Consider the following 24,442-nt stretch of genomic DNA (forward strand, 5'->3'; position numbering starts at 1 on the left):
ACCTGTTCCTGAAGTCCATCCGCACATTCAATTCATGCTTCCAAATGACTTCGTTCGGAGCAATAGAAATAGTTCACAATACTGCGGCAAATGGTCAACAATTCCATTCTACGTTCAAAATCAAAGGCCAAGTATACCACAAAGTAGGCTCATTGCTGCCAATGCCAAACGAACCACATAATTTTTTACAAATCTACTTCATGGGCGGTGAGGACATCAATCATGTGGATGCACATTGCGGCTACAATGGCCTCAATTCGCCTATTTCCAGGCGCATCGTCGGCGAACTGGACGCCCTGTTGAATGAGCACAATGAATTATTGAAATTCTTCAAAGCACACATGCACAAATTGCAAAGTGACAATCACTCTATTGTCATCAATCCTGATAAAACACCAGCTGGAGAGCACGTGCGTCGATTCAATGCACCTGTTGTTGACGACATTGCGGGAATCATGGTTGGCGACCGCACATCGACGCGAGAAATCGTGATTCGAAGAAGAATCAATAATCTGGAGTTCATCGCTGACACACACCGTTCATACGACGCTCACCAATATCCGCTAATTTTCTGGAAGGGACAAGACGGATATTGCATAAACATTAAACAACGAGATCCTGTCACAGGTAATTCATTCATTATGAACATAATTAGTCATTTTGAATTGAGAAAATGAATGGTTGATGTTTTTTTGTTTTTATTGGCGGTCATCGTCTACAGCGCTCTATTCCTCTTTCTGTCATACATCCCATCACCACACACTTACGATACATTCGTTATTTTTTATTTAACAACCAAAATATTCACTAGAAATAATTTATATGGCAGAACAACGTTTGCCGGGTCAGCTAGTAATAATATAGTATTTTTAAACAATGATTACCTACTATCTATCTTCTACCTAGTTTCGTATATAAGAATATTTGCAATATAGTTTATTCTGTTTTATTTCTACTACCACTACTGTCAATGCGTTTTGCAAAATCCATATTATATTTTACGAAATTAACTAACTAAAAAACTTTCGTTTGGAAAGCTCAATTGAAATTTGACCTGATTTCCTCACTCTTGAACTCGACAAGCACTTTTCATATAACGTGGTGTGGTGATGGCATGAAGTCACTAATTAATCAATTCATTGCACAATGACGTGGCTTATTCACCGTTTTCATACTTAGTATTTTTTTCTGTATACCCAACAGTTTGTAGTTCATTGTTATCCAATGCATTGTATAACACAGCACACACAGAAACTATCAATATTTATAAATAATAAAACTTAGCCATACACCAGGGAACATACAAAAATAGGATGTGGGTTACTAGTCCAGTCGAATTGGACCGAAAAATACGTTATGGTTGCAAAAGGTGGGGTAGAAGATTTTTTTCTACTTGTGTATAAATGGTAGAGTGAGAGAAAAACGAGTTCGGCGAGAATTTGGCTGACATCGGCACAACTTTTGGCGTTTATATCTCAAAAACGGTTGGTCGTAGCAAAAATATTGTTATATACAAAATTAAAGCTTATTAGATTTCCTAAAATGTTTACATAGTACGTTTTTTCTATTTCTGACTGTGTATGAGATATTTTCTGTTGAAAACAGTATATGCTTTCAAAAACACGCGTTTTAGTAAAAATTAAACTTTAATGATAAGAAATACCATTTTTAACTTAAGATCTTACAAATAAACAGTTTGTGGTTACAAACTAGACTTAATGGTCAATGGGCCCAATGTTCCAGACGGTCCGTGGGGGTGGGGGCAGGGGTAGTGAGAGTGGTAGACGTATAGAGGTATAGTGGTACCACTGGTGCCACGACACGAATCAGTACTACTTTCCCTTTAGTTTAGTCTTCTTTCCTGTCACCCATTTTGTTGGGAATAAGCTCATATCTATACAGAAAGTTTGACTATAAACAATGTTTAGAAAGTACTTACAATTAGGCATCAGCAATGCCAACTTAGCATTTTTCTTACCAGCTCTAGCCTTATTGAATACATAATAAAATATGCCTCTGGCATATGGCGTTAAATCTAGTGGTATACATCAAACTACAGTCAAGTCTTGATATGGCGGCTTTCGCATTTATATCTTATTAATCTGTGCTGCTATGTACATATATTTACATATTACATATATTATTTTCATTGAATGGGAGTGAATCTGAACCTTTTGGTTTGGCGAAACACTTGAGCCATATTGTAAAATCTCAGAAAACTTGTGTAATTATTACCTCTTATTTAATATTATGTGGTAAAAATAAAAAACGATATAAAATTAGAATCACCCAAATCAAGTAAATCCTGAATCCATTAAAATGTGTTTTAAAGAGAGTATGTTGCTTAGATTATTTAAAAAAAAATACTGATTCAAGACATATTAACAAAATAAGTAATATAATTTTAATACTTACCTACGTAAAAACATTAAATTCTTGATTAACAATTTTTTTTATTTAACGAATATTATTGAACATACATAATTTTGAAAGCACTTTACTTTGAAAACTTGAAGACTTTACTTTTACTTGAAAACAAAACACAACAAAAAATCTTTTTGAAAAGACTCCTTTAGCATTGTGGTTAGGGAATCCAATCCCGAGCCAAAATTCTGATCCCGGGATTTCGGGATTACAATTTGACAAACCCGGGATCCCGGGACTGGTCCCGGGATTGGCATTTTTTTTCCATTGTTAATATAAAATTTATATATTTACAAATAACATTGATAAAATCGGTCAATAATAAATCTAGTATAATTTATTGTATTTCAGACATTCATTGTTAATTTTGTAAGATTGAACAATCTTGGAAATACACAAGTTTAATGGAGTAAATAATATTGTAATATAAATAATAATGTGGATTTAATAGGAGTTTGCTGTTTCTGATAGTAAAGACTTAATGAATGTATTAGCGAGATTTAAAATAGTAAAGCAAATAATCATGGCGCACTTATGGCCTTTCCGCTTCATAAATCTAATTAGTCAGCCAAATATGAAACTGCCGTAAAACGTATGCTATCATGGTGGAATTACTTTGTTAAAAGTGCGAAGCATTGTTTTTTTCCAATCTTTCCATTTTTAATAATTTATGTGAAAAAATAAAATGAATCAGCAACCTACACATGGGTATAAATCAAACTTCATTCAAACTCAGTTTATTTCTAATGTAGTTATTTTTTATTAAAAGTATTTTTTTTTGTCATATTTTCGCTTTTATTTTATTTTCCATAAAAATTGATAAAAAATCAATCCCGAAATCCCGGGATTATGTTTATCAATCCCGGGATTCATAGGTATCGAAAATAGCTCGGGATTCCGGGATTCGGGATCCCGGGATTGGAATCCCTAATTGTGGTCAATATGCGTCGGCGCGATACCCGAGAGATGCAGGTTGGATTCCTGCGAGGTGTCTTACTTTTCTCAAAAAGATTTTTGGTACAAGTCGGTTATGGGGAAAACAGTGGCAAACACATTTAAAAAATAGGCGATATACTGGATTATTCGTTAGGTTAACCTAACCTAACCTAACTTAACCTAACCTAAACTAACCCAACCTAATAAGTAATCCAGTATATCGGCTATTTTGAGAATGCGTTTGCCGCTGTATTCCCCATAACCGACTTGTACCAGATTTTTTTTCTATTGGTTGTAATGTATTTTCTCAGAAGTGTTTTCAAAATTATGTATTTTCATTAAATTCTCGTTTTCTAAATGAAATTGTATTCAAACATATGTACTCATATAGGTACCTACTTTGATAATGTGGCATACTCGATTCCATAGTGAATTATTATAATATTATGAAGCCCTATTTATGACTATATTATGTTACGGTCGTTAAATTGTTTTCCACTGACAGTTGATGTTTTAATGTAATTTTCGTATCATATTTTTTAATTGAAATGTGATTATTTTCTGTTACGGAATAAAATTAAAATAAAATCATCCGCCATGTATTTTACGCGACGTCACAAAATACGCTTTTCGATTGCCGCTTGTTTCCCCAAATTCATCTGATTAATTGATCATTATTGTTTATTCGTCTGTTTTGACGTCTCTCGAAATCGAAACAAATTCAATTTGTATTCGAAATCAATTCAGATTTAGTGGGGGAGGGGGGTTTATAATGATTAGACATTTTAGCCTTTCGGATAAATTAAAACAGGCCAAATCTCTTAAGTACGTTTTGGGCGATATGGCCCGTGCTACTCACTCGTTTTAATAATTCAAAATTTATAATGCTTTCCAGTTTTCCATTAACTTGGGAAATGTATTTTATAATAAAATATTCAGTGCATCCTTTGAAACTGATTTACATTGACGGGGCCATCTCTAGGAGATGTATTGTCTTGGGTCTAGGACGATTTGGCGCCGGGACAACTGGACGCCACGCAATTCGAAAATAAATAAACGTTAGGTACTTATAGGTACTTTTAAAAAATATATTTAATATTATTATTTATATTTAAATGAGTATATTATGATTTAATAGTTGGTTAGAATTCAAATATGCAGACCTAAATAATGATTTAATCGTACATATGTTTAAGTTCCAACGAAAAAAGAGTTTTTTATTTTATATAAAGCCTTAGGCATGGTAATTCTCAATCCGCAATAAAAAAACATTATGTTAAGAGTAAAATGAATTAAAACTACTAAGTAGTTGATAGAAACTGATTAAAATTCCTCGTCTACGTTCTGTATACGTGTCTACGACAGTGCGGCGTCCAACTGTCCTGGCGTCCAGTTGTCCCATTCCCATCGTCTTTATCTACCACAAGCTTCATACACTGCCTCAACCTCATTAATACTGTATATCTTCCTACACAGTTCAACCACTGAACTCTAAAATTCCCATCCTTAATTTCTCCTTCAAGGCTATTGATGAGGAACTTCGTTGGGTGATAGGATAAAATTGATTTTAAATAAACACACTGGATCAAAAACATATTGGAAAGTTATTTTTGTCAGACATTTTGTTTGTCACATCTTCACAGAAGAAACCTGGCCGGCGGTAGGTATGTAGCTGCTTACACAGCCAATCGGTCTCAGCATATAAACCTATTTACTATATAAACTTGATTTAATCTACTCGACATAATCTACTATATATTTTTTTAATTAATTCATTGTTCTGGTTTTCAAAATTGTACGACGGTCCCAGCTTTTCCATTAATAATTACGAATTTTCAATATTAGTAACATTGATTTAGTGGAAAGTATTGGTTAATTGCACCAAACTAACACACGTATAATATTGTCACAATACTGGATACGGTATTTAGTAAGTTGTATCTGAAGCGAATTGTAAAAATGTATAGAAAGTTGATAAATCATCAGAAGCCCTTGTATACAACCAATATCACAATGCACCCTTTAATTTCTTTAATTGCACATACGAAGTAATCAGTCGTGTTGATATTATAGTCATCATCTGTGTTAATATTATTTAAGGGCCCACATGCTCAGCGTAGGTCAAAATGAAGCTTTTATAGTATTTTCATAGCATAACCCTGGACATTCCTTAAACGTTGTAGATAATCTATTTATATAACTTTGAAGCCTTATTATCCTTTATATTTATTTTAAACATTTGATGACTGCATAAAGTATTTTTTTTTAACATAAAATAGCATTCTTTTAAACCTCTCGCTCTAATTTTTTATAATTTAGTCATATTTCGGTACATCCATGTGCAGTGGTGTTAAGATTTATTATATTTATTAATTTTTAAACGCATTTACAAAACCATTAGTAAAATTAATGTTAACATTATATAGTGACATATTTACGCTAAAAAAATATATTTTATAATCTTTGTGATCCCAAATTTGACAAGAATTAGGCATTTTATTGTTCTAAAATGGGCACGATTAGCACATTTGAAGATAATTCTAAAGACACTGATTATAAACTATGTCTTTGACCATTCAAATGTGATAAACATCCTGCGAATAATGATTGCTTTATAATAATTATTGACCTAAGAATAAGGTAGTATTTTTTTGAAATAAGCCATTTCTATTGGCATTTTCCAGTGGTTAAGCTACAACATACGGCCGTTGCCATAAATTGACAAACTATAAATGTGGGCCGTTAAGTCTTCTTGGGTGTCTTGTATGTATTTTAACTATGAGACAATACTAATTCCTCTCTGATAATGGAAAGCTTTTGACGTATTATTTAAAAATATATTAGTAAATTTATATTGAAAGTTTTTTTATGTCTTGCCATAAAATGTGTAACCTGCTCTGAACGTTTCGTGGGGTTATTTTTAATTGCATTTACTTGTTGAATTTTTCCCTTTCGCAGCGGAAACTAGAGTGAAAGCTTTTTCGTGTTACGAATTGTGCTTGTCTAGGTGAATGTGAAATACTCAATATTTTCGCTACCCACCCTACCCAATCATTTCATAATAACGAGGAGAGTCATCGATAGTCTACAATCGAATATTTTATAATGCAGATTTTTTGTTGTTGTTACAGATGAGATGACCATCATAATCACCACTTGGCTGCTATAACTCTTTTAATATACTGTTTTAAGGTGAGCATATTTTGTATTAATTATAACTTTTAATTTAATACTTATTATTATTTAATTGATTGTAAATATGAAACTAAATTATACATTCTAACCGATGGAAGTTTTGTGGCCCAGATTTCCGGCTTTATGTAAATTTATTAATCTATACCAGGGGTCGGCAAACTCTTGGACCAAAAGAGCCAAATATGAATACCACAACGGTTAAAAAAATTCGAGAGCCATACATATATTTTTATAAATATGATTTATTTCAGTGATTGTTATTGTTTATTTATCAAGTGAAGAAGATTTTGCAAAAAATAAGTTTTTTTTATTGTTGAAATTATAAATATAATTTTTACAGAAAATGAGTTACATACAATTTTCACGCATTCCTTAAAAGTAATGTGAACAATGACCTTCCTTGCATTTCTTTGGAGAGTGTCTGTATGTTCGGTATGTAACTTGTAGTTTTCAATTTTAGGTGTGACTCCAAATTCTCATCGGTTATTTGGCTTCTCTAAATGCTTTTTATATTGTTCATGTTTGAAAATGATTGTTCACATTCATATTATGTAGGCTTGAATATGAGTTCGGAAAGCTATACCATGTATTAAAAATCGTAGTATCTACCTTATTATGTAAATCTTTTAGAGCGCTCCGCTGTGTTGTGAAATTAAATTGCATTTTTCCCTCTCCAAATCCTCAATTTTGGTGGCAAGACCTACAAATTTGGAGCTACGTAACTCTTTGCTTGTTAAATCCAATAAAAAAATCTATTTCAAAAGTGCTCGTGTCAATATGAAATGGAGAAAAATTTAATTTGTCGACTTTTGCAATGGGCAGATTTAAAACGACAACAATCATACCTTTTATAAAAAAAATGTGAATTGGGATTTTGGCAAAGAGCCGCACGCCAATACCCAAAGAGCCGCGGTTTGCCGACCCCTGACCTATACCATATGGCAAATTTATAACTGATAAATATTAAAGTTTCTTACTGTGCACATAATAAATTAACCTATTAAAATAATATATAAACACTAAAAATTAAGTTAATAGTGTAATGGTATCAATATACTTCAACTTTTAGTATACTAATACATATACAATACTCTTTTTGTTAGGACTGCAATGAGATAAAAATGGCTAACATTAGTGTTCAAGCACAAAACTATTTTTTAGAAAATATACCTGAAATGAAACATGAAATGACATTAATATACATATGAATCGGAATGCTGGGCTTTATCATAACTATATGAAAGAAACCTGTAAGTAGCTCAAATCATGATGATATTATAATCATGCCATTACCTACAATTAACTTGTTAACATTGAAGTTAATGGCCCCACCAAACCACGCCTGCCCTGCACCACACCCAGTCTTAATCGTCCGCAACACGGAACCCTACGGTTGGATGTGGAACATCATTTTTATTTTTATGACTAGGAATGTCTCGGGAGCACCCAAGACCAATATCGCAATGCACTCAAATGTGCTTTGATTGAATTTACACGACTTTAAGTTAAGGTGCCCATGAGAGAGATGAGCACGTAGAGGCAATATTAAAAATTGTAGTAAGTAACAAATTAAAACTAATATAAATCTGCCGAACATTGTAAGTGAAGAGATTTTTACGTTGGCAGTATTACGCCGCAAATTTTCTAAATGCAATAAAATTGACCTTTGTGGCGACCAGGTTGGACGGTCCGATGAGCCCAACAGCTGGTTGAACCGACTTGAGCAGCTCTTCCCTTTCCGTACTCTTGTTAACAATGGTTTATTATTATGTTGATATACAAATCATTTTATTATATGTAGGTATCACAATTCTCTGCCATCATTTGTTGTAACACAAACGCTAGCCGTCGCTCCGCCGTGGATTATGTGCCACCATAACGAAGTTATTGAGCGCAGGAGAGTAAGTGGGGCACTCCAGTCAGCGCTGGTCCCCATTCCCGCCCGCCCAAGCCCTGCTAATAGAGTGGATAGCATCCACAAGTGTGTGATAATTAGCTCACTCATCCTTTCCATTACTGCGTACGTGTCTCCACCGCCCACCTGGTGCCCGCCCTGCCAAGCGACGGAGCACCACTATTTCCGCTCGCCTAAAACTAACACAAAACTTACACGTTACAGTGTTATCTAGCAGGGACTAGGAAATCCAATCCCGATCCAAAATTTTTATCCCGGAACTGGTCCCGGGATTAGCGTTTTTTGGATAGTTAATATTATTATTTTTATTTATACAAATAGCATTGATAAAATCGGTCAAAATGTCTAGTATAATTAAGACATATTTAATGCTAATATTGTGTACGTTCAATCTTGGAAATACATAGGTTTAATGGAGTAAATAATATTTTAATATAGATAATAATGTGAAAGTTAAATAGTTTGTTTTATTTATTTAAGAAAACATAACATTCATTAAATTTGGCGTAGAAACAAGTGCCTGCCTGCACGTCCGTTGCACTGACGGTTAGACGCCGTTCGCGTGCCAGAACGTCAGTGGCGTCTGCTGGTTAAATTAACGAATTTATTATTTTCCTGATGTTCTTACAATTACGTATGACAACAAAAAATAGTTGTTTATTATCCGTGAGCATCCGGCGATTCCCCCTGTGACATGTTCAGGTACATATACATCACTAACATAATTTGTGATTGATAAAAAAAATCAGTCCCGAAGGTTTCGGGCTTATGTTTACTAATCCCGGGATTCATAGGGACGCCGGGATTGGATTCCTAGCAGGGACAGTGCCACCGGTTATTATAATAACGAAGTGTCAAAAATACTTTTCCTAACCTCTTATTACGACTTCGCCATCTCATTTACCAGTTTAGGACAAGAACATGGTCACTATGTCCTGCACCGCTTGCAATTTTAACTACGCACATACAAATCGCTATTGTAGTATTTTTACCCAATTTTACCCAAGAAAGACAGCATCTGGGATGGTCTTATATAAACAAGCTTCGATATCAATTTTGTCGAATCACAAAGAGACAATACCTAACCATTTTCTAAAACCTGAAGTTGAGATGTTATGAATAAAATTACTCAGTTGTACTAGCAGTTCTTCTCACTTGAAACTTAACTTTGGCTGCACAATTGACATTGACAGTTCTATGGAAACGTCTGGTGGCCGCACCAAATTTCACTTTTGTTTTGATTGAAAAAATTAAAGCCAATTAATAAAAGTCCAAGTCCATTTAATAGAACATTTTAGTATATATATATTTCTTTAAAAATAATGCAAATGGAAATTCCTCAATACTTACTCCTTTTTTCCAATGCGAGCTGCAGCATGGCTGCTTCTAAGTTTACATCTGTCAGCTGGCTTCGATATTTGTTTTTATGACGTGCATTACACTGAACGATATTCGAGTGTGGTGCGGGGTGGGTTTGGTTAGGGATTATCTTCAAAGTATACAGCAGTAGGAAAAATCGACAATATTAATAAAGCAATTGTTGCCAATTCTGTGAATTGACTTGATTCTTGGTCAAGGTTTAACTTCGACCAAAATTTTTCAACCGTGGTATTATTAAAATGGTTTTTAAGTACTTACATGGTCATGACTCATTTCCAGTAACGCTTTTTTAACGTTAGATACGGAGGAGAGCGATTCTGGTGCATAAAACACTGGCGTCTAAAGAAGAAAGAAAGAAAGACGGAAGAGCTAGACAAAATAATTATAAAGCCATTTAACAGAATAGGAGTGAGGACCTGATCGAAGGATCCCCTTCTAGAAGAGAAGAGGCGATATGACAGCGAGTCGCAGTCAAAGCCTCGGTAAAATCACAAAAAAAAAAAAAAAAAAAAAAAAAAACGTTAGTCCAGTTAATTAAATTGAATACTGAAAATGATGTTAATTTCGTTTGTTGTCCTATGAAATTTTCATTTGTCATCAAGGGGGAAGTTACGAAACAAAGAGTTTTAAAAAAATCAATTCTTTGGACCTTTTATCAAGTTCCAGATTAAAGATTGAAAAAAACTATTACTTCAAGCTTTAATTTAAATTTAGAAGTTGTGTTCGTAATTATCTATGAAATCGCTAAAAGAAGATAAAATAGAAAAATTGTCATTTTCAACTTCTCGTACCTTTCTGACTGAAATATTATTCTACAAAGCGCTGGGGTGGCCGCACATGAGAATAATAATGTTCTAGAGCATATTACAGAGCACTTGTGGCTTTTAAGTCTTTTATTGATGGCGGTGGCCATATGTGGACTATCATGCCGTGGGTCCCATTTTCGAATCCTGGGTCTGGCAAGTACACATATTGTTTTTCAATTTGTGTGTGAGTCAGGGTATGGACCTAATAGGTTGAGCAAGTGGCTTACATCCATTTCTTTTAAAAAACAAAAAATCTGTTAATACAAACCTCTACTCTGTGGAGGCCCATATGATCCTATTAGGATCGGACATGGTCGGAGAGATATTGATAGATATTCTTTAATTTAAAGGTAAATAGCATGTTAAACGGGAAATGCATTATTATTATTAAATAGAAACAGATATCGGTGATATCCAATAAAGTTACCAAATCCCCTGATCTATTCCGTAGATCGGTCAACCCATGCAAATCCTGGACACTTTCAACCATCAAATTTTCATTATATATAATATGTATGTTTTAATTCAGATATTTTTCTAAATATAAAAACCTAATGCTGTTTTGCATGCCCTAGCTACGAGTCCTTGGTATATTGTATATTCTTCTACTCTAGCTCAGGTGGATGAGGCTCAAGGGTTGCCATCCCCGGGGACTTATCATCCCTTTCGCCGCGCCCTGTTCTCAACTAAAGAAACTCGCGCGCGTTTTTGCCACTCAACTTGTGTTTTGCGTTTCCGCCACTATTACCCACGAGCGTACTCCCAGTTAGATTTATTAATTAAATTTACATATTACATCTAAGTCATGTTTTTCAGTACAGCTTCCAGGTTTTTTTTATTCATTTACATTAAATTTAATCAAGTCACTGTGTACTAAATAATACTATTGAATGATTTACATCAACTTTATTAGCATAGTTTTAATTATGATTTTGTAAACCGAAGCAAAATTTATTTTTACGCATAAAGCTTTTTTTTCTCTTTATGGCTTACTCGATTCTGGCATCTTAATTAGTGTGAAATATTTCTTGGAAATATTCTCTGTTGCGGGTCACGTGGAATACTTGCTTCAAGCATTTTCTTCCTATTTCCCACTGTTTATCCGTTTTCTTTTTCTCAATAGTTTAGTTAGATGTCTTTCCAGGATACGTAGTTTACGAAGTAGGCGATTTTTCTTTTTTTCACTATTTTGAGGAGAATAACTGCTATTGGTCACCAAAAACTAAAATGTTTGTAAAGGATTTATTTTATTTTTTAAGGAAAACAAACGATTACATTAAATATAACTATGTATAAAACTAGATTTTTGAAAAGATATTGTATATATAGGTATATATTATATTATTATTATGTGTATTAAGGATTATTGAAGTTTATATACTTACATGAGTGATCTAAGAAGGAACAGAAAAAGAGAATAATAATGAGAATGATTACAAGATAAAAAGAACTTTTTATATAAGTACAACGTTTTTAAATTTTCTGTTGAATCATATAAACTTGACTTGACTAGCTTAAACGATCAAAAAATGTGTACTTGATAGAAATAATACTGAATTGTCATTTTGACATTTCATTGAATTTTCTGTTGAATTATTATGCTCAATATGCTCAAACTTGTATTTGATATGAAGTAAATAAAAAACAAACAAACAAATATAGAATACTGAAATGGCATTTTGATTTCCATAGTAACGCACGTATATATTAATAATTTAGTTGCTAGGACCCCAGACCCCTAGCAACCAATAATAGTGGATTGGATTACGGATTTCTTCCGAAATAACTTTTCATATAAAACAGAATTAACTGAAAATGAATTCAATTCTACTTAAAGATGGCTACAAGTATTAAAAGAATGCATTGGCATCGCGTTCTGATAATATATATTCTAAAAGTTTCAAATGTCTAGCTAGTCGGGAAGTTAGTAAAAAATCGATTGCAAGATTTGTACTGGACAAACAACCAACGGACAAATAAGAATACGACCTAATAAAAAAGTTGTAAAAAATATACATTTGAAATTCGATTAGGGTGTCAATAACACATAATTTTGGAGGCATTTGAATGAAGGTGAATTATTCAATTACCCGCGCCACGCTTACTAGAAAATTGTTTTAAATTCTATAACGTCTAAATACCATCCTATTCTAATGGATTTTAGTTTTGTACTATTCCATTTGAGTCGTTTTTTAGACCCTTGTTTTGCCTTTCTGCATCTTCAGGCACATGCGCACTCACCAATGGTAAATACGCACTGACAACGAATACAGTTAATTCTATCCTAACCCTTATAATAATGATATTGTATTAACTTAACTGATAAATACATAATTTTGAAAAAAACCTCAGAAACATTCACATCATAAAAATCCTAAAAAAGAACTTGGGTTGAATGATTTTCAAACATATCTTTCTGGGCGAAGACAATCCAAACACAATCACTGCTGACCTGTTATATAATTTTAAATTACCACATTTAAATATCATGTTAAGTATATCTAATGACCAGGTAACGCAAGCTCGCCAGTCGCGGTGTCAGCACTAAATGAGTTGATATCACTTATCGTTCTCTCCAATAATTATTAATAACTATTGTTTACTGATTTTATAATTTAAATCAAGTTATGAAATGCTATCATTAGATATTAACATGAGTTCTATACTTAATATTTTACCACGTTTTTATTAGCTCGTATTCTTGTTTGTCCGGTACAAATTTTTTCTTGTTTTTCCAAGATTTTTTACTAACTTCCCGACTAGCTAGACATTTGAAACTTTTAAAATATATCAGAACACGACGACAATGCATTCTTTTAATACTTTTGGCCATCTTTAAGCAGAATTGAATACATTTTCAGTTAATTCTGCTTTGAATGTTTCGGAAAAAAATCGTTAAAAGTAATATTTACTACTCAACTATTATTGGTTGCTAAGAGGTTCCTAGCAACTAAATTATTAATATATACATGTCACTATGGAAATCAATATGAAATGTCAAAATGACATTTCTGTATTCTGTAATATTTATTCAGTATTTCTATCAAGTACAATAAAAAGTTTTTATTAATACATAGAATTGTCAAGTTTATATGATTCAACATTAAATTTAAAAACGTGGTAAATAAAAAACTATTTTTATCTTGTAATTATTCAGTTATTACATCCTCGCACGTACACGCGAATTAGCAATGTAACAATATTTTAAAATTAATATAAATCATTTTGACCATCTAAGTTCAGGTCGATTACAAAATCATAACGTTCTTTATTGTACTCTTTAAAGCAATGGTTCAATAAACAATGTTATCAACTTACAATCGCCATTTACCTTAATTTTACATTTTTAAAAGTACAACTGATATACTTCATAGTACTGAAACTTTAACTTTATTTTGTAACCCCGTATCAAGGTAACAGAAAATAACTCAAACTTTTAAAAAACAACTATGAAATCATTGGCTCGAATTATGTTGTTATTCCTTCTAAAACTTTTTAGCGCAGAGTCTAATGTTAGTTGTCCTCGCTTTATTTCCATCGAAGAGCTTTTTCAGAGTAGTGCAGTTCACGATAAACTTTCGGCGATCTCTGTCGGAGCTTTCCGACTTCATTGGCCGGCGCCGATATTGAAAACTTAAGAGAAGCCCAACTTCCGGTGACTGGGGATTAATTTTTGAAAGTTTTCCCTTATCCAATCACCGACCTCATCCCTCGGATATCGGATATTTTAGAAACTTTTCCGATGGTTTTTTAGATCTCTCTTTAGTTTGATACAGATGAAACTGCCTATATGTGAAACTGGTCTTCTTCACCAAGGAATTTGGGTTTTACTTTTTTTTTATTATATTGATTATTACTAAATCCTGTAGCATTAGAGCATTTGAATCTTTTTGTAGGATATATACATACTACGTAGACAGAACAACATCGTTTAACAATAAATAATAATTCGTACTTACTGTATACTAATAATATAATAGATTAATATAATAGACGCAGCAGCCTTCGGTGATTGACGTTATCACGAAGAGACGTTTTACGTGACTGGGTCACGTGTTCCGGATGCCGCCAAAGAGTGAGACACTTCGTACCCTTATGGCACAGCCTCAAGGGTTACGTCGCCGTAGCCGGCACTCCCTCACCCTGCAGCTGTGCTACAAAAGCGGCCTACGTTCTACAGGTCTGACATGGCGAGAGGCTCAAGAGTTGGCGATGGAGCGAGGGAAGTGGCGCGAACTTATGCTTGCCATATGCCCCAATGCTGGGTCGTGACAGGATGGAAGAAGACAAAAAGTATATTATAATAGTAAAACTATTTATGTCGCAAATGTCATCTTTTCAAAATAATAATTAAAAATAAGCTTTTTTCAATGCTTTTATAAAATGGCTAAATAGCTCAATTCTATCACAATGCCACGATCTCATTTCATTAGTCATTCTACTACGAGGGGGGTTCTGTATCGCCCGTGATTCAATCGGTCCATGATGGGCCTTTGCACAGAGTACACGGATATTACGTATTCTTGCATACAAGCTAAAATTAACATGTTGACATAATCAATTCTAATATCAAAAGTGCCACACGTGTTTCAATGATCACCCACTCACATACATTCATACCTACATACTATTCCCAATTATCAATTTTTTATTTAGTAAATTGGAATGAGTAAAACAGTTCTAAGTAAATTTATGGTAAACATGAAATTTATTTTATTATACTTATCCAACATTAATTACCCGTGATGAACGCTATTTTAGTCTAAGGTAGAGAGAAAACGCTATAACATCGTTATTGAAGTTCGTTTTAAAAATAATCGACTTTTGTATTTTCAACTGAACACCACAAATTTAATATGTAGGTATGTAGTCTTATGCATTCTGCTTATTAATATATTTTTAATTGACACTATTTTTTTATTATGTAAAATATACATTAGGGGAAGGGAGGGAGACATGATCCACTGGGAGACTTGTTCACCCACCAAGAACTCGTTATTGTGTAAAAAAATTCTTTCAATATTGGTAACACTGGCTGCCCGCCATGTACCATAGACGTCAGAGTATATTCAGAGCTGTCGAAATCAATGGAGTAAAGAACACGTCTGACTGAACTCTTTTTGACAATTTAGACAAATAATTACAAGATAAAAATAACTTTTTATATACAACGTTTTTAAATTTTCTGTTGAATTATTATGCTCAATATGCTCAAACTTGTACTTGATATGAAATAAATAAAAAACAAACAAACAAACAAATGTAGAACACTGAAATGTAATTTTTATTTCCATAGTAACGCACGTACATATTAATAATTTAGTTGCTAGGACCACCCCTTTAGCAACCAATAATAGTCTTTTACTTTTTACGGATTTTTCTGAAATAACTTTCCATACGAAACAGAATTAACTGAAAATGAATTTAATTCAGCGTAAAGATAGCTAAAAGTATTAAAAGAATGCATTGGCATCGTGTTCTGATATATTCTAAAAGTTTCAAATGTCTTGTACTGAGATTTGTACTGGACAAACAACCACCGGACAAACAAGAATACGAGCTAATAAAAACGTTGTAAAATAATAGTATTGTAGAAAAAATCACGGGACCAATATGAATGTACAATTTGGAGAAGACTTGACTAAAATGTAATGCTCGAAATTAAATGTTTTTTTCAGTCAGTTAAACTAAACGACAAACAGTTAACTATCAGTTAGCTAGTTAGCCAGCGAAATGTCAGCATGTAAACAATCAACGATTGTGCAATTACACATTAGTCTAAATTTAACACTGTGGGCAAACATCTGAAACTATTATGAGATTTGTGCATCTTGTGATTGGTGTTTGTACAGCATTATTCATAGTTATAATTAATCGCAAATGTAGCTGGAAACTATTCCAGAAGTAAACACACTGCCGCTATAATTGAATGAATCCGAACTTTGCCTGCCTTGTGTCAGCATTATTAGTACTTACTGCACGTCAGAGAGGAAACTAGGCCATTGTGATGAATATGATGGTGATTATTGAGAATCTTCGCTAAGTAAAAAGTTTCTCAGCATTCTCTCGGCAATGATCATGTTTGTATAGCTCTTTACAAACAGTTCAATCCAATCGTCTTTATGGTTTTATCAAAACAATAATAATTTGTGCTGTTTTTATTCTTGTCGATAATTATTTATTGAAGTTCTAAAATAAATGTTGGGTGTTAACAATAGTATATTATAATATAATATGTATTCTACTAATTTTTGTCGTATTCTATTGTCAAGATAACGTATACTATTAACCAGAAATTCTACATACTCTAGTCATCTAGTGCAGGCATGCTCAACCCGCGTCCCATGGCCCAATTGAAATTTTCAGCTTTCTATATTTTGCATTTTGGCATTCATACAACAACAAAATCTCATAAATTTACCACATTTATACTATATTTTGTGAAATTAGAACTTTCTTGTTGTGCTGCGTGCTAGTACCTGTTTTTATACTTATGCCGGCTCCACACACTCCGTACTTAATGGTGACCGTAAAGATTTTTTTAAAATATAATAATAAAATCACAAAATTAATTAAAGAATTATATACCAGATTCACATTTATGCAAAAGTATGAGGAAATTTTCAAAATATTCTTAACCCCATTTAACGTGGATGTGGAATCAGCGAAACCAAAATTACAATTTGAGTTAATAGAACTGCAATCAAGCATAGAGTTAAAGTGCATGTTCGAGGGAAATAAGCTTGAGTTTTATAAGAAATATATCCTCGAATATAAATTTCCAAAAATGAAACGACTGGCAATGTACATTTCAGCAGCATTTGTGTCTACATATCACTGCAAATTTTCGAAATTAAAATGTAGTGAAAACGAAGTGTCGCAGCAGGTTGCTCGATAAAAAACACGACACGACCAATCAACTGCGATGCGCGTCGGATAAATATTACCAGTCGATTTGAAAAATATATCAAACAATAATATAAGGTAATAAGATATTTTGAATAAGTTTTTTTTGTTTTATTTTTTATATGTGTGGCCCACGTAAGCTCAGTAATATTTTTTTTTTGCCCACCAAACGATTTGGATTGGACACCTCTGAATTCTAGTGCATACCATTCACAATCATGGTTATAGAGTTTTCCTCGAATACTCCGAATCTAACCTTGAAAAGCGCATCGGGGTATTTCGTGTATCACATCCTTCGAAGACATTACCATGCCACGACTCTTAATAACATGAGTCACCGAGGGGTTTTACGACAGCTCACGTAGTACGGATGTAGCATTTGAATTTAGAAAAGGGAAAAGTTTGGTCAGTTCACATGTCTTACAGTTATAAAATAAGCAATATATAACACGCACATCTTGAAAATGGAATTTAGTTCTTACGAAAGACCGAGGAGATTTCTGAGTTAATTTAACGAAGATCCCGCTATACCGTATACCAATGATACTCAACCTTTTTTTTTCTTCGGACCAAATACATATATTTGTAAAGTAACGCGGGCCGCATCACTACTGGCGTGACGAAAAAATCATGAAACCCCCCCTTTTTTACAAAACATTTTTGAAATTTTAAATTAATCGTGTGCAATAGCAACACTCTTATACCAGATCTGATGTGGACCATAATGACAATCCTCTTCGGGTGTCACACTATCTGTGCGTCAAAGTCGAAACGAATATCAAGATATACGAAATTCCTGATAATAAATGTGTTTCGGGCCGCACATAAAAGCTTAAAGGGCCGCATGCGGCCCGCAGGCTGCAGGTTGAGTATCGCTGCGTTATACGGTCGAGATACGTATCTCACTCAACAGGACTAGACTATTGTTTTCAGCAAAAGTGATACCAAACCATTCATTTCGAAAAAATATATAACAAATAAATTATGCATGGTTAAAAAACCCCCCCTACCTTATCAATAATAATTCACTCGTTAATCCTTTCTATGCCGCAATTAGTTAATTGATAGTAATTAACATAAGAATCGGTGTAATTAAGGCGTCCAAAGACGCTCTGGGCACTTAACCGGTTAAGCATATATAAATCGTCAAAAACAAATAATAGATTATTACTAATTAAAAACAATAAATAATTACAAGATAAAAAAAAAACTTTTTATATACAATGTTTTTAAATTTCTGTTGAATCATATAAACTTGACTTGACTAGCTTAAACGATCAAAAAAAAGTTGTATTTGATAGAAATAATACTGAAATGTCATTTTGACACCCATATTGAGTAACTCACGGATTTATTAATAATTTAGTTGCTAGGACACCAGACCCGCAACCAATAATAGTGGATTGTGGAAATAACTTTTCATACAAAACAGATTTAACTGAAAATTAATTTAATTCTACTTAAAGATGGCTAAAAGTATTTAAAAAATACATTGGCATCGTGTTCTGATATATTCTAAAAGTTTCAAATGTTTAGCTAGTCGGGTAGTTAGTTAAAAATCGATTGCAAGATTTGTACCGGACAAATAAGAATACGACCTAATAAAAACGTTGTAAAATACTACCTACACTCAAGAGGTGTAAAATCGTCCATTCTGGGAGCAATGGTACTGTAGGTATTGGGTATTACTGGAGTTACTAATGACTAATGAGATATTATTTTTAAAAAGTTATTAGTTAAACAATTAATATTAAATAATATTCTTGTTTGTTATATATATTTTTTATTGACATAATAGGTAGGTGATAAAGTTGTTACCTACTTTATTGTATTGATTTATTATGTTAGAGTTAATTGTGTTTGTTGTCAGTGTATATGTGCCTTTTGATGAGTGTACATAGTGCCTGAAGATGCCTAAAGGCGAAACCAGGGTCGCAAAAAACAACTCAAATGGAATAGTACAAAACTAAAAGCCATTATAATGGAAATAAGAATATATTATATTATTTAAAATCTATGCATCTTCGCGAAACCCTTCAAAGATCTCCATTTCAACTATAATTTTTAATAACTAATTGTAATAGTGTAAAGTTTGCATATTTTGTAGTTTTAAGCCATAAGTACCTATTCCATAAATGTTTTCAGTATTCAGTTCCTAACAATTCTGTACTACTCCTGAGTTAAATAAACTCAAAGCACGTTCAGGTCTTGTGATCCTTGAATCAAATAAAAAGCTTTTTGGCAAGAAAGTAGATACCCGTTTGAAAGACTCCTAGAGAATTTAATTAATGCTACACGCTATTTGCTAAACGGTTTCATTAAAAAATGAGAAACGTTTAAAATCGCCATTTTTTAAACGCCGTCACTTTTGTTTAGTCGTAAAGCTTCCAAGACGCTATTAAATTCGGCTGCGAACTTCTTCAAAGAGCTTTCGGTCGATATGGTTTTTTTTTTGTATTAATAATTATGGTGAATTGGCAGACAGCCAGTGCTTTGGATATTAGTTACTTTTTTATAGCTTTCGAGTTACAATTCGAAATCAATATAATACTCCGTCTGCCATGTTTCTAATTGAAGCTTGATTGATTTGTTTCTGACAATAAAGACGGATAAAGTTTTACTCACTATAGAATTAATAAATTACTTATTCATATATCGATTGAGCGAATTAATTCGTATGAAAAACTACAGGCACATAAATTACAAAATGTAACAGATGCAATATTAAACCATTTACATTCCTCCATAAGTGAACATATCCCCAGATTTAGCCAGACAGACTTTTTTAGTGGTTATAAAATCTGAGGTGTTTTCAAGTTATGTATGTTCAATATATGGATTGTTACATTCTCAAAATCTTGTGAATTATTCGTTGAATAAAAAAAATTGTTTATTAAAAATTGTTGGAAACTTCAAGTAGACGTTATAACTAAAATATTTGGCGAGAGCCGGTCGTCGGTTATTAATTAAGATTTCAAAACATTGCGGTGACTATGGTAATATTAAAATATACTTTAATTCTTTATTATAACTAAAGTTCCTTCAGCCGCGGTACTGTAAAATCACTTGAATATGTAAGCAATCTATTAAAAATATCAGTGCAACATAATGTTCAATAATTACAAGATAAAAAGAACTTTTTATATACAACGTTTTTAAATTTTCTGTTGAATCATATAAACTTTATTTGGCTAGCTTAAACGATCATAAAAATTTGTACTTGATATAAATAATACTGAATTGTCATATTGATTTCCATAGTAACGCACGTATATATTAATAATTTAGTTGCTAGGACCCCAGACCCTAGCAACCAGTAATGGTGTCGAAATAACTTTTCATACAAAACAGAATTAACTGAAAATGAATTCAATTCTACTTAAAGATGGCTAAAAGTATTAAAAATGTATTGGCATCGTGTTCTGATATATTCTAAAAGTTTCAAATTTTCAACTAGTCGGGAAATTAGTTAAAAATCGATTGCAAGATTTGTACCGGACAAAGAACCACCAGAAAAATAAGAATACGAGCTAAGAAAAACGTTGTAAGTACAACGGTGTCCGAACGTAAAAAAATAAAAACATAATTTAAATATAGAACATTCGAAACAACTGAAATATATTTTCAAATCGATGATTTGACAGATATGTGAGTGTGAGAATGAAACGATTTTATATTTCTAAAAAAACTGTAAAATAACTTTTCTATAGTTTTCTTTGAATGTTAGCTTTTCTTGGTAACTCTGTTTAATAGTTTTTTGTATGTTTACTCATTTATAATGGTTATTTATCCGCGCGTAGAGGCCACACACATTTTTTTGAATGCATATCTTATGATTTTTTCCTATCACAAATATTATACTATGTATATTAGGAATATTATTTATTTATTATATTCTACCATTACTCTTTACTAATAATAACATTACACCCGCACTTCTGAACCTATCCCATCCCGGAGCTGTGTGTAAATTTACATAATATAGTCTTGTTTGTGTTTCGCACACTTCAAATTGAATACGCCCTTGAATCGCGTATTTGGAATCTCCGACACTAGATGTCTCCACTCGGATAAGGGTTTAAGATTGGCATCGGAAATCCTTCGCCATCTCAGTTTCCACCGGAAATATATATAAACTTGTGACGTCATCGGCCTTTCGTCAAAGAGACAGAATTACTCTTGTATTTTCAAGTTTCCAATGTGATATTTGAGGGGTTAACGTCACAACGCGGATAAGTGCACGGGTGATAGTTTTGACATAATTGAGGTTCTGGGGATTATAGAGGTACATGTAACTTAACATTGGATAACATTCCATAAACTCTGTGTAAGTATACAATTGTCTTAAGTAACTTTATTTTCTGATTCTCATTGTGGTTTATTTCTTCAAAATTGTTATTTAATTTGTAATATCTATTCAACTGTAGATATTAATGTAAGTATTACATTATGTATTTATATGTCTGTCTGTAACACTTAAACTGAATTTCTCTGACGCATGTAAATTTGCATGGAAAAGAGTTTGCGTCTTTGTTGCGCGATCACAAAAGTATAACGCCGACGTTACAGCCCGTGCTTTTTATGCCCGCTGCACTTAAGCGCTAACGATAAATTTTTCTTCCACGCTTATTAATGTTCACTCGTAAAACTCATGTGAACTAAACCGGCATTATCAAAATAGATACATACTCATCTATGTGATATTCAAATCGACGCGTTATTTAGCTTTGAATATTTCTACCCTATATTAATTTGTTTATGATGTTATTGTTAGCTAAATAAAATTAACAATAATGTTGACAGGTGGCATTGCCACCTAGTGTCATTGAATATTAAACTACCATAGTTAGATGCAATAAATACTATTACTATACTAAATAATATAGTGAACTTTACAATTTATAAATCCATGACATGAAAAAAAACAAAGATACAACACTATTGAAAAAAACGCCCACGATACCCTAGTCGCCTAGTGGCTAACCGGTAACGTGCCGGCCTATAATGTCATGGGTCTCGGGTTCGAATCCCGGGTCCGACAAAAATATCATAGTATGTTATGTTTCAATGTGTTTTTGGACCTAATTGGTTGAGCGAGTGACTAACATTCGTTTCTCATTAAATATACATTAGCTGTTAATAGTTAATACAACCTCCGCACTGTGAAGGAAAAAAATAAATGACAAAGAAAATATAAGCAGTATAAAAAGAGTATGAATTTTAAACACATAAATATAAAGTACCTACATGGAAGTACGCCGAATGAGTTAAGTAAACCCTATTTAAGAATGTGTAATACAATGTCTAAATAAACTCATTCTCACGTAGGAAGAATATATCGATATCGGAAGCGATCTTGTTGAACACAGGTTGACACTATTAACAATGGTAGAGTTTGCATTTACAACCCGTATACTTACGTCGAAAAACTTTGTAACCAATTATAAATCTCTTCTGAATAGCCAAGGGTGGCATCCGTACAGCCTCAAGGAAAGGAGTTTCAAGATTTTCTTCTGAAACCTCTCCACCATTAGGCTGTACTTCAACTGATGTGTTGCCTAAACAATAAACCCTCTCTCAAGCTTGCTTCGAATTAAGGAATTATCAAGAAGATAAGAAGTTTAACGAGAAAATAATGACAATGCAGATTTTATTTGATTAGTCCTGCACCTGCCTATTTTGTATTTACCGCAGTTTATGTTTATCAGAGCTTTTTCTAGCTTTTGGAATTTTACATAGGTATGCACATATTTTAGTATCCTCATTATTTTTTAATTATATTTTTTTATTTAGTTTCACCGCAGTCTGAAAGGATATTAATGAGAATCAAGTGAATTCATCCTTTCAGTATACCTCAATGATTCTCGAACAACTCTTCTCATGAATTACAAAATACGAGTGCAATTATCAAAATCATGAAAATATTTGCATATTATGTATTTATACACCTACGTATTTATTTATTTTATTATCATCATCAGACGGGCTCTTTTCTGGTGCCATATCCATTGGTTTATTTTGTGATGACTCTTTCATTAAACATCCATGTTTGACATGCATACTGCCGTACTAAGCACAGAGGCCGTAACTGACGTATTTAGGTATTTTCATGTTTTTAGATATTTGGATTCTGCAGAGTTTTTGTATAAGATCGGTGAATAAATCCAAGCCGTAACTGCTATAGTTACGGAGAAATCAAGGGTTTTAATAGCCGTATCTACGGAGTTTGAAAAATAAACTCGATAAATACTAAGCGATTTGGTTGTAACTATCATTTACTAAGGCATATTAGCCGTATCTGACATATATATGGCTAATATCAATACATAATAATAATAATAATAACATAAATCAAATTTTCAAGGTATGTAAACAAATCTTAAACCAAAATTAACTATTATAGGCAAATAAAATAAATAAAAAGTTCCCCAGTATTAGCAGGAAAAGTAAAATAATATGAAAGCTCAGATCTCCCACTTGCCTAAAATGCAGATACGGCCTCTGTGCTTAGTACGGCAGCATACATGATCACTGTTCTGGTAGCAACCACAAATTGGTGAAGACTTTACGCTTAAGACAAAATGGGAGGTCACTTATGAAGATACTATTCAGGCACCCAAATGCGCTCCATGCTAATTTGGTTCTGCGAAGAGTCTCATCACATAATTAATATACCACCGTCAACTGAAGTTTATGTTGTTTTCCGATGTAGACTTAGTTGTTGATTGCAGCTTTTATTTGCTCACCCCACATCATGTTCCGAACTTTATCAGTTAAGTTAAGTTACTCGTATTAGGCTTTTAATACCGCATTAATTCAGTCAAAAGATCTGATATTAGATGAATCTACTGTTGTGTGAAGGCCTCCTAAAATGTCATCT

General features: G+C 32.9%; 1 protein-coding gene across 1 annotated transcript in view; it reads left to right on the forward strand.

Moving 5' to 3' along the window:
- LOC147066403 (uncharacterized) overlaps positions 1–24,442 on the forward strand; it is a 1,036,129-nt gene that overhangs the window by 802,700 nt on the left and 208,987 nt on the right. Inside the window, exon 7 of the mRNA XM_085955214.1 lies at positions 6,492–6,552. The gene's annotated coding sequence lies outside the window, so the exon portion shown is untranslated. The remainder of the gene's footprint in view (positions 1–6,491; positions 6,553–24,442) is intronic.

Source organism: Rhyacophila brunnea, unplaced genomic scaffold, assembly GCF_057557595.1.
Source record: "Rhyacophila brunnea isolate RB1 unplaced genomic scaffold, BYU_Rbru_1.0 scaffold_5, whole genome shotgun sequence".
In the NCBI taxonomy this organism is placed as follows: domain Eukaryota; kingdom Metazoa; phylum Arthropoda; class Insecta; order Trichoptera; family Rhyacophilidae; genus Rhyacophila; species Rhyacophila brunnea.